Below are 15,319 nucleotides of genomic sequence, written 5' to 3' on the forward strand. Positions count from 1 at the left end.
ACACACACACACCCACACACACACACACACACACACACACACACACACACACACACACACACACACACACAATTGCAGGTGCTTCCTCAACCTGACAAAGGGTTTTTCAACCTGAAAGCTTGCTAACTATTCAGTTGGCCTGCTAAAAGATACCAGATTGACCCAAAGGCCCTTGTCTGCCAGTGCCATGTCCTTAAACCAACACCCCTAGCACCTGTCCTTGGTCAGCTGACCGGAAGGACGCAGAGCCCTGGACACTTCTAAGCGCCAGGGCTGGGGCTGGCAGGGAGAGTGGAGAAGAAGCTCCTGCAAGAAAGAAAAGAAAGGCTCTGTCACAGTTTGGCTGCCTGAGATGCTGCTGATGCTACTGTGCTGCTCACTAAGTTATTACAGGCAACCCCTGTTTAGTGCTCTTAATTGGTTCTGAAAAACTGAGTGTTAAACAAAATGAGCGTTAAGCAAAACCAAAAGTATTTGACAACCCAAGATGGTGACTGCGATTGTTTTTAATGACCCAAGATGGGGACCACGAGCGTTATAATGAAACTCGATGAGCACTAAGTGAAATCAGGTATCAATTTAAAATGAGAGTTATTGTGAAATAGTGCTAAGTGAAACAGTGTTAAGTGGGGGTTGCCTGTACCTGTTGTTATTTAAAGTGGTGGACTGGACTGAGGCTGTAGGGGAGGAGGACTCATTGGGGCACACTACCGTGTCATGTAGAGGCCCCAGCGCTAGTGAGGACATACCTTAACACACACACATAGTCACACAGTGAGGGCATGACTTAACACACATGCTAGAAAAGAAGCTCCTGCAGGAGAGGAAAGAAAGGCTCTTTGACAGTTTGTCTGCCTGAGATTCTGCTGGTGCTACTGTGCTGCTCACTAAGTTATTTTATACCTACTGTCATTTAAAGTGGTGGACTGAGTTGAGGCTGTAGGGGAGGAGGAGATCTCATTGGGGCACACTACCATGTCGTGTAGAGGCCCCAGCACCAGTGAGGGTGCGCCTTAACACACACACACACACAGGGTTACCCATGTCACGAGTTTTGCTTGTCAGCAGCCTGAGGTGCAGTTTCCCAGAAACCCATGCACCTATCTCCTTGAATGCTGGCAGTCTCCATGGCCTCAACAGGGCCTAGCAAGCCTTCAGTTTTCACCCTGCTGTGTCTTAACAGACACACGTGACACGAGTTTTGCTTTCAAGACTTTGAGGTGCACTTTCCCATAAACCACTAAACCTATCTCCTCAAAACTTGGCAGACTTTATGGCCTTAGAAGGGGCTACCATCCCTGCAAGTTCCATCTGAATCAGGCAATAAATGACAAAGGTATAGGCAGTTTTGTACTTCCCCATTATAGCCTATGGATGAAACAGCGAAACAGTTTTGACAAAATGAAACAGAACAGTACTTTTGAAATGAAACAAAACTTGAAACAAAACATTGCCCCATCGAAACGGAAGTTGAAAGGGAACAGTGCTGTTTCACACAGCCCTAATGCCCAATACAATTAGTCTGCTGTGCCATTAGTGTCTTGTCTAGAAGTGCCCACTGAGACTTTACTGCAAAGTTAATTAGGCAACTGCAGTAAATGTCTCCTCTGTAGATGTGTCCTGTGTCTAAGTAGTGGACTTAAGTTCCTCCAAAGATGAAGGAGTAGCAGGACTGAAAAACTGAAAAGTTAACCCTACAATGTGGAAGGCCAAATGTCTGCAGTGTTTTGGGGGATTATATTTTTCTCTTGTGGCACATATGAGTAATTCAGATAACAATTTATATGCATCTGGTTAACTTGAAAGAATCACTCAGAAATATTCAAACTAGGACTGGGTGTGCTGTCTCCCTTTCTCTTCACTGTTAGACCGGTGTTAAGAATCAATCAGAATAAAAATGGGGGACCTGGTTTAGTCTGGTTTGAAGAGTTAAACATAGATAAATATGTGACAGCATTTTTGAAGGAAGCTGGACAGGCATGAAAATACCTAGTAAAGCACAAAACTTTTTATTTCAAAGTGTCTGATTCAAATGCATCCCCAAAATATGGTGAGCAATGGTTATTACAATGCAAGGCCTGTTGGAAATGACCCCAGCAGTCCTAAGCTAGTTCTCATCAGACAAAAATTCACATAACCAAAATTACCTCAATAGTCACCCATACTTATGGTGTTAACTGAGAAACTAGTGACTGAATGGAGATATCAGCTCAACTCAGCTCTAAGATGTAGTGATCAGTCCCATGGATCAACTAATATGTGTTGTTAGAGCATTCTGCAGCAACCTGAATTGCCAGTGCTTGTGTGATTTCATTTCTGTGGACATATAGAGGGCTTTGATCTGGTGCCAACCTAGTGCCCATCATGAGCATTATCTTTGCATGATTTGGGGTATGTCTTTCCTGCGGAGATAACTTGGGTGATCAGCAGACAGGTCTGAGCATTTGGGTTGGTCTATGTCTATCCTGAGCATGAGTGTTCATACACCTCCGTTGCTTGTGACTGCAGGGAGGTGGTTAGGAAGGCCAAGGCAGAGATGGAACTAGGCCTGGTGACCAGAATTAAGGATAACAGAAAGTCCTTTTTCAAATACGTAGGGAGTAAGAAGAAGGCACCAGGTAACGTGAGGCCCCTACAGGACAGGCTTGGCATTCTGGTGATTGCAGCAAAGGAAAAAGCTGATCTCTTCAAAGAGTTCTTTGCCTCCATATTTCTGAGCAGGGACCAGGACAACTCCCCCACTAGGATTACGGACAGGCTCAGGGGACATGACGCCATGCCTAGGGTCAGCAACAATCTAGTTACAGAATTTCTGGAGGGGCTGGATGTGTTTAAATCAGCAGGTCCGGATGCTCTTCATCCAAAGGTACTGAGGGAATTGGCAGAAGTCATAGCAAGTCCCCTGGCATGGCTGTATGATCATTCGTGGTGCTCTGGAGAGGTCCCAGAGGACTGGAAAAGGGCCAGTGTGGTCCCCATTTACAAGAAGGGGAGAAAGGAGGACCCAGGTAACTATAGGCCAGTCAGTCTCACCTCGGTCTTTGGGAAGACCTTTGAGAAAATTATCAAGGAGCACATCTGTGGTGGCCCAGAATGGGAGGTAATGCTCAGGGGCAACCAACACAGGTTCACTGTGCACAGATCCTGCCTGACTAACCTTGTTTCCTTTTACGACCAGGTCACAAAGTCCTTGGATGCGGGCGTTGAGGTGGATGTTGTCTACCTGGACTTCAAGAAGGCCTTTGACACTGTTTCTCACCCCATGCTTATAAAAAAACTAGGCAACTGTAGCATCGATGCCTACACAGTCAGATGGGTGGCAAATTGGCTCAATGGCTCACTCTCTGCACCCAGAGCATGGTGGTGGATGGGTCGTTTTCGACCTGGAGGGATGTGGGCAGTGGAGTTTCCCAGGGCTCGGTCCTCGGGCCTGTGCTATTCAACATGTTTATCAGTGACTTGAAGGTGGGCGTGGAAATCACATTGTCCAAATTCGCTGATGACACAAAGATGTGGGGAGAAGCGGGCACACTGGTGGGGAGGGACAGAATCCAACTAGATCTAGACAGGTTACAGAGGTGGGCAGATGAGAATAGAATGGAATTCAATGCAGACAAGTGCAAGGTGCTGCATCTAGGGAGAAGGAACCTGCAACACATCTATAAGCTGGGGAACACCCTTCTCAACAACACAGTGGCTGAAATGGATCTTGGAGTCATTGTTGACTCCAGGATGGACATGAGCCGCCAGTGCAAGGAAGTGGTTAGTAAGGCTAACCACACCTTGCCATGCATCTACAGATGTATCACAAGCAGGTCCAAGGAGGTGATCCTTCCCCTCTATGCAGTGCTGGTGAGCTGCAATTGGAGTACTGCGTCCAGTTCTGGGCAGCGCACTTCAAAAGGGATGTGGCTAACCTTGGGAGGGTCCAGAGGAGGGCCACTCGCATGGTTAGGAGGCAGCAGGCCAGGCCCTACGAAGATAGGCTAAGGCCTGAATCTATTCAGCTTCCGAAAGAGAAGACTGAGAGGGGATCTGGTGGCCATCTATAAACTCACCAGAGGGGACCAGCGGAAAAAAGGTGAGGCTCTGTTCCTCCGGGCACCACTTGGGATAACAAGGAATAACGGCCACAGATTGATTGAGAGTAGGTTCAGGCTTGATATCAGGAGGCGTTACTTTACAGTTAGGGCTGCGAGGCTCTGGAATGGGCTTCCAAGGGAGGTGGTGCTCTCCCCTACCTTGGGGGTCTTCAGGAGAAGGTTGGATAGATATCTGGCTGGGGTATTATACCAGCACTCGTTCCTGCCCAGGACAGGGGGTCAGACTTGATGATCTGTTCAGGTCCCTTCCGACCCTAGAAACTATGAAACTATGAAACTATGAGTGTTCATGGTGATGTAATACTTATTTGTGTAAGGCACTCAGACTTTTGGAGGCACATGCCACATGCCATGGTTCTTAGCTGTGCCATTCTATAGATGATTTTTTTTTCAGCACCTTGTGGAAGAACTTGTCTGTCCTTCCTGAGTCCCTGTGCAGAAGCCATCTTAGCTGACCAACTCTGTTAACTAAGCCACTTCATTTTAACCACTCTGTTAACTTGACACTTCAGTGGCAAGGCATGGATCCTTTGTTATGAATGATGAGCTGTTCCAGCTGTTGACTTTAATGAATCCCAAGGTAGATGCAGGGCATGGTATGTGATGGTGGATATTTTAGCAGTGATTTGTCACCCTGAAAGGATGATGGCAGGCCTTGGTGAGGAGACTATGTTGCAGATGTCAGGCAGTGGAGAGACCTAATGCACAAATGAATCAGTGTGGAATTCCTCTATCCTGGGCCACAGTTTTAAAGCAGAATCAGAGGCAGAAAGTAATTAGATCATATCACTCAATGTAGCTTGGATGACCAGGAGTGACTCCAGAAGTTGAACATGAACAAAGCTATCTTCATTGACCCGTGTGAGGAGCTTGCCTGACCTTCCATTACCAGTACTGCACATTATTTCTTAAGTTTTTCATTTCTTATGTAGTATAGCCAGGCTAAAAAAGGAACTAGACAAATTCATTGACAATATATATATTACAAGCTGTTGAACAGAACAGTTGGAAATGTTTCCTTAATCATCTCTAAAGCAGTAAGGGTGGATGTCAGGGAGGGTAATGAATATGGTAAGGTGTAAATTGACCAATAAGGTCTCTAAGATTTTGTTGTTGGAGGCAACTCATTGCCACAAAAAGCAACAGTGTGTTTCAGGTAGAGGTGGTCTACGCATGTCAGAAAAGTCATGTTGCCAATATGGCAAGTAGTAAGTGTAGCCACCATATTGGAATCCAAGATGGCTGCTGTAAATTCACATTTTGGTCAATATTTCAGCCCCCAGTAGGGTTAGAAAATCAATTCCAATGATGAAACAAACATTGTATGAACTGAAGACCTTAATTGTAACATTTCCATCATAGTAGCTGTATTGGATTCCCACATGACTGACACATTATCATGTATGTATCAACTCAATATAATTAAAAAACCTAGTACACAATACTCTGATACTAATGCCAAATGAAACTGATAATTGGCTCTATGTGCATGGTGCACAAGGGCATTGTATGTAGGGAGAAGTTTATCCAGAGCTTTTTCTTGATGTCATAATTTCACCCTAACATCCAAAAGGGTTAAAGATGTTGATGGCTGAAACAGCAGCACAACAAACTTTTCTACACAACTATATAAATCCTTATCAACATTAAACCTACTTCCTAGATCTTCCATAGATCTTGATGTTGAATAAACACTTTCCAAACAGTTTTCTTAGTGTAACCACCGAACTGGCTGGGGATGTCACAACCAGTGACACTGCAGAATCCAATTAGAGATGCATGAACTGGGTCAGGCAATTCTGACATAATATCTTGAACTGGAATGAATCTTACTGAGTTGCTTCTCTTCATCCAAGCCTTAGGCACAAGATTATGCCATCAAAGAAGGACCAGTACATCTATGTAATTGCAGGAGAGTATTAGAATTCTTGCTTCATTTGCTTCAGTGTAGCCAGAGGACATTCACCACCTTCATCTTCTACTAAACTGCAATATCTTTCAAGTAGGCCTTTTAGCTTGTACACATTTTTCCATGCAAAACCAGCATCTAGTTCATCTATCATTTGATGCCAGGCTCTTGCATCAGGAGAAAGAAGAATATCTTCTTGGACAATCTCCACATGCGAATGGGAACGAGAGACTAGAGCCTTGTTGCTTTTGTTGTTCCTCCTGCCTGCATTCAGGATGGTATTAGATCTTCATCACCAATTTGGCAATGCAACACTTCATTCATCTCTGCCAGCTTTGGTACTGCACTGACTGATTCAAACAATAACATTTGACTCAAGCTTCTTCTTATTAAAATGTTTCTGGGAGAATATGCACATCCTCCAGTGAACTGCTGGAGTAGATGATCTACCTGAGGTCCTAGTGTGTTCTTCACTTAATGTTGTTGGTAAGATTTCCCTTTCATCTTCTACCTTGTGCAACTTTATTAACAGTGTCTCAATATGTCCTTTGTGTGTAAAAGAACTGTAGCAAAAATAGTGCCTAGGGGATAGGTGATGTCTCCAGTTCAGTGCTTTCTATAGCATCCACTTCTGTCAATGTTGGAGATAGAATACTGGGCTAGATGGACCATTGGTCTGACCCAGTATGGTACTACTTATGTTCTTATGTAGATTAAGGAGCCCCTACCACTCTAGAACAAGTTGCTACTGATGTCTGACGTGCTCTGTCAGACTGTTACAGGGTAATGACTAACCATCTTGGCATTGGAAATTAACTGCCAGCGAAGTGATGAGGGATCTTTGCAAGTCAATTGCTGCTGTAGCTCACTGTTGGGTGGCAACAATTGCTAATATCCTTACAGAAAATTAGTTGTTGAACAAATATATTTCCCAAACTGTGCTGGAACCAGCAATGGTACACATGTGAGCATCACCTCCTTCTCCCCTCCAAAATCCATTGAAGTCATCAGTGAAATTCCCATTGCCTGCAGTGGGGAATTACAGAAAGGTAATTACAGAATTAATTTCATATTACTGGGAAATGTTTGCTAGGGTGTTGCTTTGTTTTAAAAGAGAAAGAAGCCAATTGGAAAAAGACTGCAGAAGAAGAAAACTTTTGCAGCATAAGATCTCTAATGAAAAAATTAAGGACAGTCATTCAAGTCTTTAACTGCTTATCAAAATGCAGTGACAAATGTAAATCAATCTTTATCAAATGTAAGTAAAAATATCTAGTTTGGAAAGGCTACCATTTAAGAATCTGGCCACTGAGCCACTTACAAATAATCATAATATCTCTAAGAGCTGACTTTGTTTTGCTTACCAGTTTTTCATTACTGTATGGAAAAAAAGAAAACTTCTAAAAATGTATCCTTATTGAAAACCTATTTTCCCCTTCATTAACCAGACTGACTTTCTACCCTTTAATGCTTTTTGTATTTTTTTATCTTATTGACCAGAATGATTGAACGTGGAATAGTAATTGATTTTCAGAATGAGAAGCCCAGGCATTTGATAGAGCACATCACAAGTCTATTCCGAGTTCAAGTGCAATTAATATCATCCTCTCAATTATTGTATTTATCAGTGGTTAATACTAATGGGCTTATGATATCCTGTCAGCCTATTTCAGTGGCTAGCTCCTCAATAGTATAGTAGGGCTTCAGTCATAACTAGATCTGATTAAAAATACTAAATCTGTGTTTTATTACTCTGGTTGCATCTGGACTTTAATAAACTTCAGTCCCTTACTGTGGTGATTATCAAAACAACCATCTAGGACAAAATGGGTCTTGGTGCCACTTTCTCCCCAGATAAAAAACTCTTCATTGCTGCTTCAAGTTTTCATGAACTTATTCTACAACCTGATAGAATTTAATCTAGATACTTGAATGAATTGTAAAATAGGTAAGATGGATATCAGCTGATCTGTTAATCCTCCAGGCCATTGCGGTGGCGGGGGAGGCACAGTGGTCACAAACTTCATCTTCTGCTCATTAAAAAAATGCATCAAGACTTTTAAATGTCCCTGGACCTTGGATAAGAGAGGATATGGGGTGGTTTAACATCTCAATGAAAAGGCAGAATGTTATAACACATCCCAGGTGCTGCAGAATCATGCTGTCAAATGTCTTAAAATTCCAAGCTCCCAAAGTCAGGTGATTAAGTGAGAATTTCAAGCTTTTTTCATTTTTATTTTAAAGTAAGGCTGTGGAAGGAAGAAATATGGGACTCATGAGGTGAGGACATGGGAGAAGAAGCAAAGGTTTTAGGAGAGACTGGGACAGGCTGGGTAAGGAGGCTGGGATGAAAAGTCTTTGGAGTGGAGATTGAGATGAACAAGGTGACAAGAATGAGAGACTGACAAGGACTGAAATAGTGGCAGGTTGGATGGGACTGGGCAGAGGAGATCGTGTTTTGAGGAGGAATTGGTAAAAGAGTATGTCCACTAGAACCCATTCCCCTCCAGAGCCTGGGATAGGACCCAGAATTCCTGGGTCTTACCAGCCACTTGCTGTCAGCAAATACCAATGAAACTCACTAGTAAAGTGCCTCTACCCTCAATACTGTTGGTCCACATAGAGGTTGACAGCCTCTATGATACACTGCTATCGCTTACTCCATTAGTTCAAGAGGCAGAGGTCTGTGTGGTGAATCAAAAGCTTCCAACCCTACTGATGAGCCACATGAGAGAGAATGCAGTTCAACGTAACAAAATTTCAGAAAGAGGGGGAGGGATCAGACTTTTCTTTTAAGAAAACCTAAGCAATTACATACAGAAACTACATTACAAGAGCATTTTAAGGCTATAAACTCAAATATTAAAAAACAGCTGAGTTACATTTGCTTGAGGAACTTGAATTCATCCCCTTTGTGCATTTCCATTTTGTGACTCCTTAGGGACAGGAAACTGGGTGCAACTGAAAAATATTACACTCTCTGCAAAGGGCCAGGGCCCAGCTAACATAAACCAGTGCAAGCACCAACGATACTGCCAGGAATGACACTGAGCAGATCAAAGGTGACTGCGAGGCTCTTGGCATGAGGATTAAGGAGGTCGGAGCACAAGCAGTGTTCTTGTCAATTCTTCCTGTGGAAGGCAAGGGTCCAGGCAGAGACCATCATATCATAGAAGTGAATGCATGTCTGAGACAGTGGTGTAGACATGAAGGCTTCAGCTTCTTCAACAATGGGCAGATGTTCTTGGGAGGAGGCCTGCTACCAATAGATGGGATCCATCTGACAAGAACGGGGAAGAGTATCTTTGGGCATCATCTGGCCAATCTAGTAAGGAGGGCTTTAAACTAGATTTTACAAGGGATGGTGATCAAAACCTTCCAGCTATAGAGCACATAGCCCAGAGGGGAAAGGACTTGAAAACGCAACTTAACTCTGGGAAAGGCCAGAGACCTACAGGATGCAAAAGGGAAGCAAGTAAATCACAATGCAAAATACATCCCATGCATGTATGTAAATGTGAGATGTATGGAGAACAAACAAGGTGAGCTGGCAGCTGCAGCCTGTGGAAAGAACCATGATCTGACTGGCATCACAGAGACCTGCTGGGACAGCTCTTATGACTAGAATGTCAACATTGAGGGTTACACTCTGTTTAGGAAGGATACAGTTGGGAGAAAAGGAGGTGGTGTTGCCTTGTATGTCAGAAACACATACACTTGTTCCCTGGTTCACGAGGAAGAAGACAGCAAAGCAGAATGCATTTGGGTGAAGATGAGAGGTGAAAGATGCAGTAGGAATATAATGGTCAGGATTTATCATAGGACACCAAATCAGGAAGAGCAGGTGGATGAGGAACTTTTCAAGCAGGTAGATGAGGAACTTTTCAAGCAGGTGACAAATCTATCCAAAAGTTATGGGAGGGTACTGATGTGAGATTTCAGTTTTCTGGATATCTGCTGGAAGAAAAATGCAGCCAAACCTAAAATGTCCGTCTGGTTCCTAACTTGCATGAAGGATAACTTTCTGTTTCTGTAATTGGGAGGGGAAGATCCTAGGCAAGTAAGGCCTGCAGGCTGCTTTGACAAAGGGAGAGACTTTGTATTTCTTCAGTGGAGCAGACTGCTTGTACCTTTTGGTTTATTGTTTTGATTTGATTTAGACTTGTGAAACAGAGAATTGGCTTGTGGATTCAGGGATAGAGAAGGCCATGGATAGGGGGTCTCGGTGCACCCTACTTTCCATAAGGGCTAAAAGACAACCCTGAGCTGGGGTGAGGGACCCCTAGCAGAAGTCTAAAAAGGAGACAAAACTCTAAAAAGTTCCAAGATAGCTGTTGAGGCCAGGCCTCATCCCAGAAGCTGAGGTCTTAACTAGTGGGCCAAGGTAGGTGTGCCCAGAGAGAAAAAAGGGCCTACACTTTAACATCTGGGGCTTAGGCTTTGAATGACAAGCCTTCAGAAATCAGTAGGGACAGCCCCAAGAAAGGGCAAACCCTATATTGGTGTGCAGGGTCAGAAGGAACGAGTAGGGAGACAGGTCTGGTAGAGCTGGCCAGGTGGTCTGCTCAGCTGCTACTGGTCCTAGGACTTCAGAGAATCATATAAAATGAGGGCTGGAAGGGACCTCAGGAGGTCAACTAGTCCAACCCCCTGCTCAAAGCAGGACCATCCCCAACTAGATCATCCCAGCCAAGGCTTTGTCTGGCTGGGCCTTAAACCTCCAAGGAAGGAGATTCTACCACCTCTCCGGTTAACCTGTTCCAATGTTTCACTACCCTCCTAGTGAGAGAATTCTTCCTAATATCTAACCTAAACTTCCCTTGCTGCAACTTGAGACAGTTGCTCCTTGTTCTATCATGTGCTACCACTGAGAACAGTCTAGCTCCATCCTCTTTCAAACCTCCCTTCAGGTAGTTGAAAGCTGCTATTAAATTCCCTCTCAGTTTTCTCTTCTCCAGAGTAAATAAGTCCAGTTCCCTTAGCCTCTCCTCATAAGTTGTGCGCCCCGGCCCCCTCACCATTTTTGTTGCCCTCTGTCAGTCTCTCTCCAATCTGTCCACATCCTTTCTGTAGTGGGGGGCCCAAAACTGAACACAGTACTCCAGATGTGGCCTCATCAGTATTGAATAGAGGGAAATAATCATTTCCCTCAACCTGCTGGCAATGCTGCATAATGAAGCCCAATATGCTGTTAGCCTTCTTATCAACAAAGCACACTGTTGGCTTATATTCAGCTTCCTGTCCACTGTAACCCCCAAGTCCTTTTCTGCAGAGCTGCTGCCCAGCCAGTCAGTCCCCAGCCCGCACTGGTGCATGAGATTGTTCCATCCTAAGTGCAGGTTTTTGCACTTGTCCTTGCTGAACCTCAAGAGATTTTTTGTGGTCCTATCCTCCAATTTGTCTAGGTCACTCTAAAGCCTAGCCTGACCCTCCAGTTTATCCACTACTCCCCTTGGCTTGGTGTCATTTCTAAACTTGCTGAGGGTGCATTCTATGCCATCTTCCAGATCATTGATAAAGACATTGAACAAAACAGGCCCTGGGACCCACTCCTGTGGCACTCCACTTCCTACCAGCTGCCAACTAGACATCGAGCCACTGATTACTACCCTCCAAGCCTGATGTCCAGCCAGTTTTCTGTCCACTTTACAGTCAATTCATCCAGCCTGTATTTCCTTAGCTTGCCTGAAAGAATGTTGTAGGAGACCATATCAAAAGCCTTGTTAAAATCAAGGTATACCACACCCACTGGTCTCCCTGTGTCCACAGAGCCAGACACCTCATCATAGAAGGCAATCAGGTTGGTCAGGCATGACTTGCCCTTGGTGAATCCATGCTGATGTTCCTAATCACCTTCTCCTCCAAGTGCTTAGAAATGGATTCCTTGAGGATCTGCTCCATGATTTTTCCAGGGGCTGTGGTGAGGCTGATTGGTCTGTAATTCCCTGGATCCTCCTCTTTCTTTTCCATTTCTTAAAAATGGGCACTATGTTTGTCCTTTTCCAATCATCTGGGACCTCACCTGATCACCATGAGTTTTCAAAGATGATGGCCAGTGGCTCTGAAATCTCATCAGCCAACATTCTTAGCACTCGTGGGTGCATCCCATCCAGCCCCATGGACCTGTACACATCCAGCTTTTCTAAATATTCCCTAACCTGTTCTTTTGCCCCTCTTGGTTGCTCATCTCATCCCCAAACTGTGCTGCTCAGTGCAGTAGTCTGGGAGCTGACCTTGCCCATGAAGACTGAGGTGAAAAAAGCATTGAGCACTTCAGCCTCTTCTGCATCCTCTGTCACAAGGCTGTCTCCCCCATTCAGTACAGGACTCATACTTTCCCTGATCCTCCTCTTGCTATTGATATACTTGTAGAAACCCTTCTTGTTACCCTTCACATCCCTTGCTAGGTGTAACTCCATTTGTGCTTTGGCCTTCCTGACTTCATCCCTGCATGTCTGAGCAGTGCTGTTATACTACTCCCTAGTTATTTGTCCAAGTTTTGACTTCTTATAAGCTTCCTTTTTGTGATTCAGTTTACTGAAGAGTTCCCTGTTAAGCCGATCTGGTCTTCTGCCATACTTGCTAGTCTTCCTGCACATCGGGATGCTTTGTTCCTGCACTCTCAATCAGGCTTCTTTAAAGTACAGCCAGTTCTCCTGGACTCCTCCCTGTCAGTCTGGCCTCCCAGGGAATCTGGACCATGAGTTTTCTGAGCAAGCTGAAGCCTGCTTTTCTGAAATCTAGGGTTCATACTCTCCTGTTCTCCATCCTTTGTTTCCTCAGGATCCTGAACTCAGTCATCTTGTGGTCACTGCTGCCCAAGTTACCATCCACTACTACATTCCTGACCAATTCATCCCTGTTCGTGAGCAGCAGGTCAACAAAAACATGGCCCCTAGTTGGCAGCTCCAACACTTGCACCAGGAAGTTGTCCCCAACACTTTCCAAAAACTTTCTGGATTGCCTGTGCATTGCTGCATTGCCCTCCCAACAGATGTCAGGGTAATTGAAGTTCCCCATGAGAACCAGGGCTTGTGATCAGGAAACTTCTGATAGGTGTTTGAAGAAAGTCTCGTCCACCACTTCCTCCTTGTCTGGTGGTCTATAGCAGACACCTACTTCCTTCCACTTCCCACCATCCAGTAACTTTGAAGTCATGATAGGCAGGTAACAGAAGCATAGGCAGGCCAGGTGAAGGTAGTGGTAGAGCAGCACTATCTCTAGATACCTTTACAGTCCTCTTTTAACAAGCCAGAGGGAATTCCTAACTGAAGATGCAAAAGAAGAGGATCTACTCAACAGATACTTTGCCTTAGTCTTCACAAAAAAAATTTAGCTGCAGTCAGGCACCTAATAAGGATTATCTGGATAAGAAAGGGGGCAAGCTGTGGGAGGAGATAAAAAAAGAGAGAGTCAGAGAGATTTCATGGGGTCTAAATTAATTTAATTCAGCAGAGCCAGATGAACTTCATCCCAGGGTCCTGAAGGAACTGGCAGAGGAAATCTCGGAGCCCTTGGCTTCATGAAGTTGTGGGAAATTACGCCAGGTACCAGGGGACTGGAAAAGGAGCCATAGTAGTGCCCCTCTTTAAAAAAGGGAAAAAGGAGGATCCAGGGAGCTCCAGATGAGTTAGCCTCACCTCAATACCCAGAAAGTTACTGGAGCATATCCTAAGGAAGATCATTTGTAAGCATCTGGAGGAGGAAAGGCTGATCAAAAGCAGCCATCATGGACTTACGAAAACAAATCATATCAGGCAAACTTGATCTCCTTCTTCGAAAAAGTAACTACTTGGGTGGAAGAATGGAATTCTGTGGATATTGTGGACCTGGACTTCAGCAAGGCTTTTGACAAGGTCTGGGCATGACTCTCTCACAAACAAATTGAAGAAATGCGAGCTAGGTAAAACTACTAAAATTGAAGAAACACAGGCTAGGTAAAACTACTACAGTGTAGCTAGATAACTGACTCAATAACCATAAACAAAGGGTAATAGTTAATGGGTCCATGTCAGAATGGCAGGAGGCTTTGAGTGGAGTCCCACAGGGGTCTGTCCTGGGCCTAATGCTGTTCAACATGTTTATTAATGATTTGGATGCTGACACGGAAAGCTTCTTGAGCAAGTTTGCAAATGGCATGAAACAGGGAAGGATTATGAACGCATTGGAGGATACAAGAGCAATTCAGAAGGATCTCAACAGATTTGAAAGTTGTGCTAGAGCTAACAGGATAAAGTTCAGTGTAGGTAAATGAAAGGTGCTACACCTCAGGAGGAATAATCAAAAACACAAATATAAAATGGGTGATACCTGGCTGGATGGCAGCACTAAGAAAAAGGACTCTGTCTGGAGTCTTGGTACGTTACAGACTCAGAGGGCGCATCTACATGAGATGTTATGTTGCTGTAGCAACCAACTACCATGCCATGACTCATCACTACAGTGACATAGTGTTGGCGGGCACAAACCATGACCCTGATGCTACTGCGCAGTAGGGTCAGAAACGACCTGTGTGCTGCTGGGACTGTGCAGTAATGGCAGTTACTGTGCAGTCATTTAGTACTCTCTTTAGTAAGTCATTTAGTACTTGTTACTGTGCAGTCCTGCAGGGACACAGGTCATTTCTGACCCTACTGTGCAGTAGCAACGAGTTATTGTGCAGTAGCTCATTCCTATTGTGCAGTAGCATCAACATCACAGTTCATGCCCATTGACACTACATTGCTAAAACAAGTACTGAGTGACTGTACATTAACTGCCATTACTGCGCAGTCTTGGCAGTGCTCAAGTCATTTCCAACCCTACTGTGCTACTGCATGGTAGCTTTGGCATCATGGTTCATGCTCAGCAGTCACTATGGCAGTCACTACAGCAGTCACACAGTTGCTATGGCGATGTAGCATCTTGTGTAGATGTGTCTAGTATGAGTCTGTAGTGTGATGCAGCCAAAAGGCGAATGCAGTTTTGGAGTTTATCAATAGAAGCATTAGGAGCAAGACACAGGAGATAATAGTGCCTCTCTACTTGACACCAGTTATACCTCATCTGGAGTGCTGTGTGCAGTTCTGGGCTCTGCATTTTAAAACAGATGTGAAGACGTTAGAGAGGGTCCAGAGGTAGGCAACAAAGATGATAAAGGGCTTGGAAAACAAGTCATATGAGGGGATCCTGAAGGACCTAGACATGTGGAAAAGCTGTTTAAGAGGGGGCGAGATAGCTTTCTTCAAATACTTGAAGAACTTCCATAAAGAAGAAGAAAAGCACCTTTTCTCTCTTCCTGCAGAGAGGAGGATGCAGACCAATGGCT

General features: G+C 44.4%; 1 protein-coding gene across 1 annotated transcript in view; it reads left to right on the forward strand.

Moving 5' to 3' along the window:
• Positions 1 to 15,319, forward strand: part of PDE9A (phosphodiesterase 9A) — a 93,003-nt gene that overhangs the window by 11,224 nt on the left and 66,460 nt on the right. The window lies entirely within an intron of this gene.

This window comes from Alligator sinensis, unplaced genomic scaffold (genome assembly GCF_000455745.1).
Source record: "Alligator sinensis unplaced genomic scaffold, ASM45574v1 scaffold643_1, whole genome shotgun sequence".
Taxonomy (NCBI): domain Eukaryota; kingdom Metazoa; phylum Chordata; order Crocodylia; family Alligatoridae; genus Alligator; species Alligator sinensis.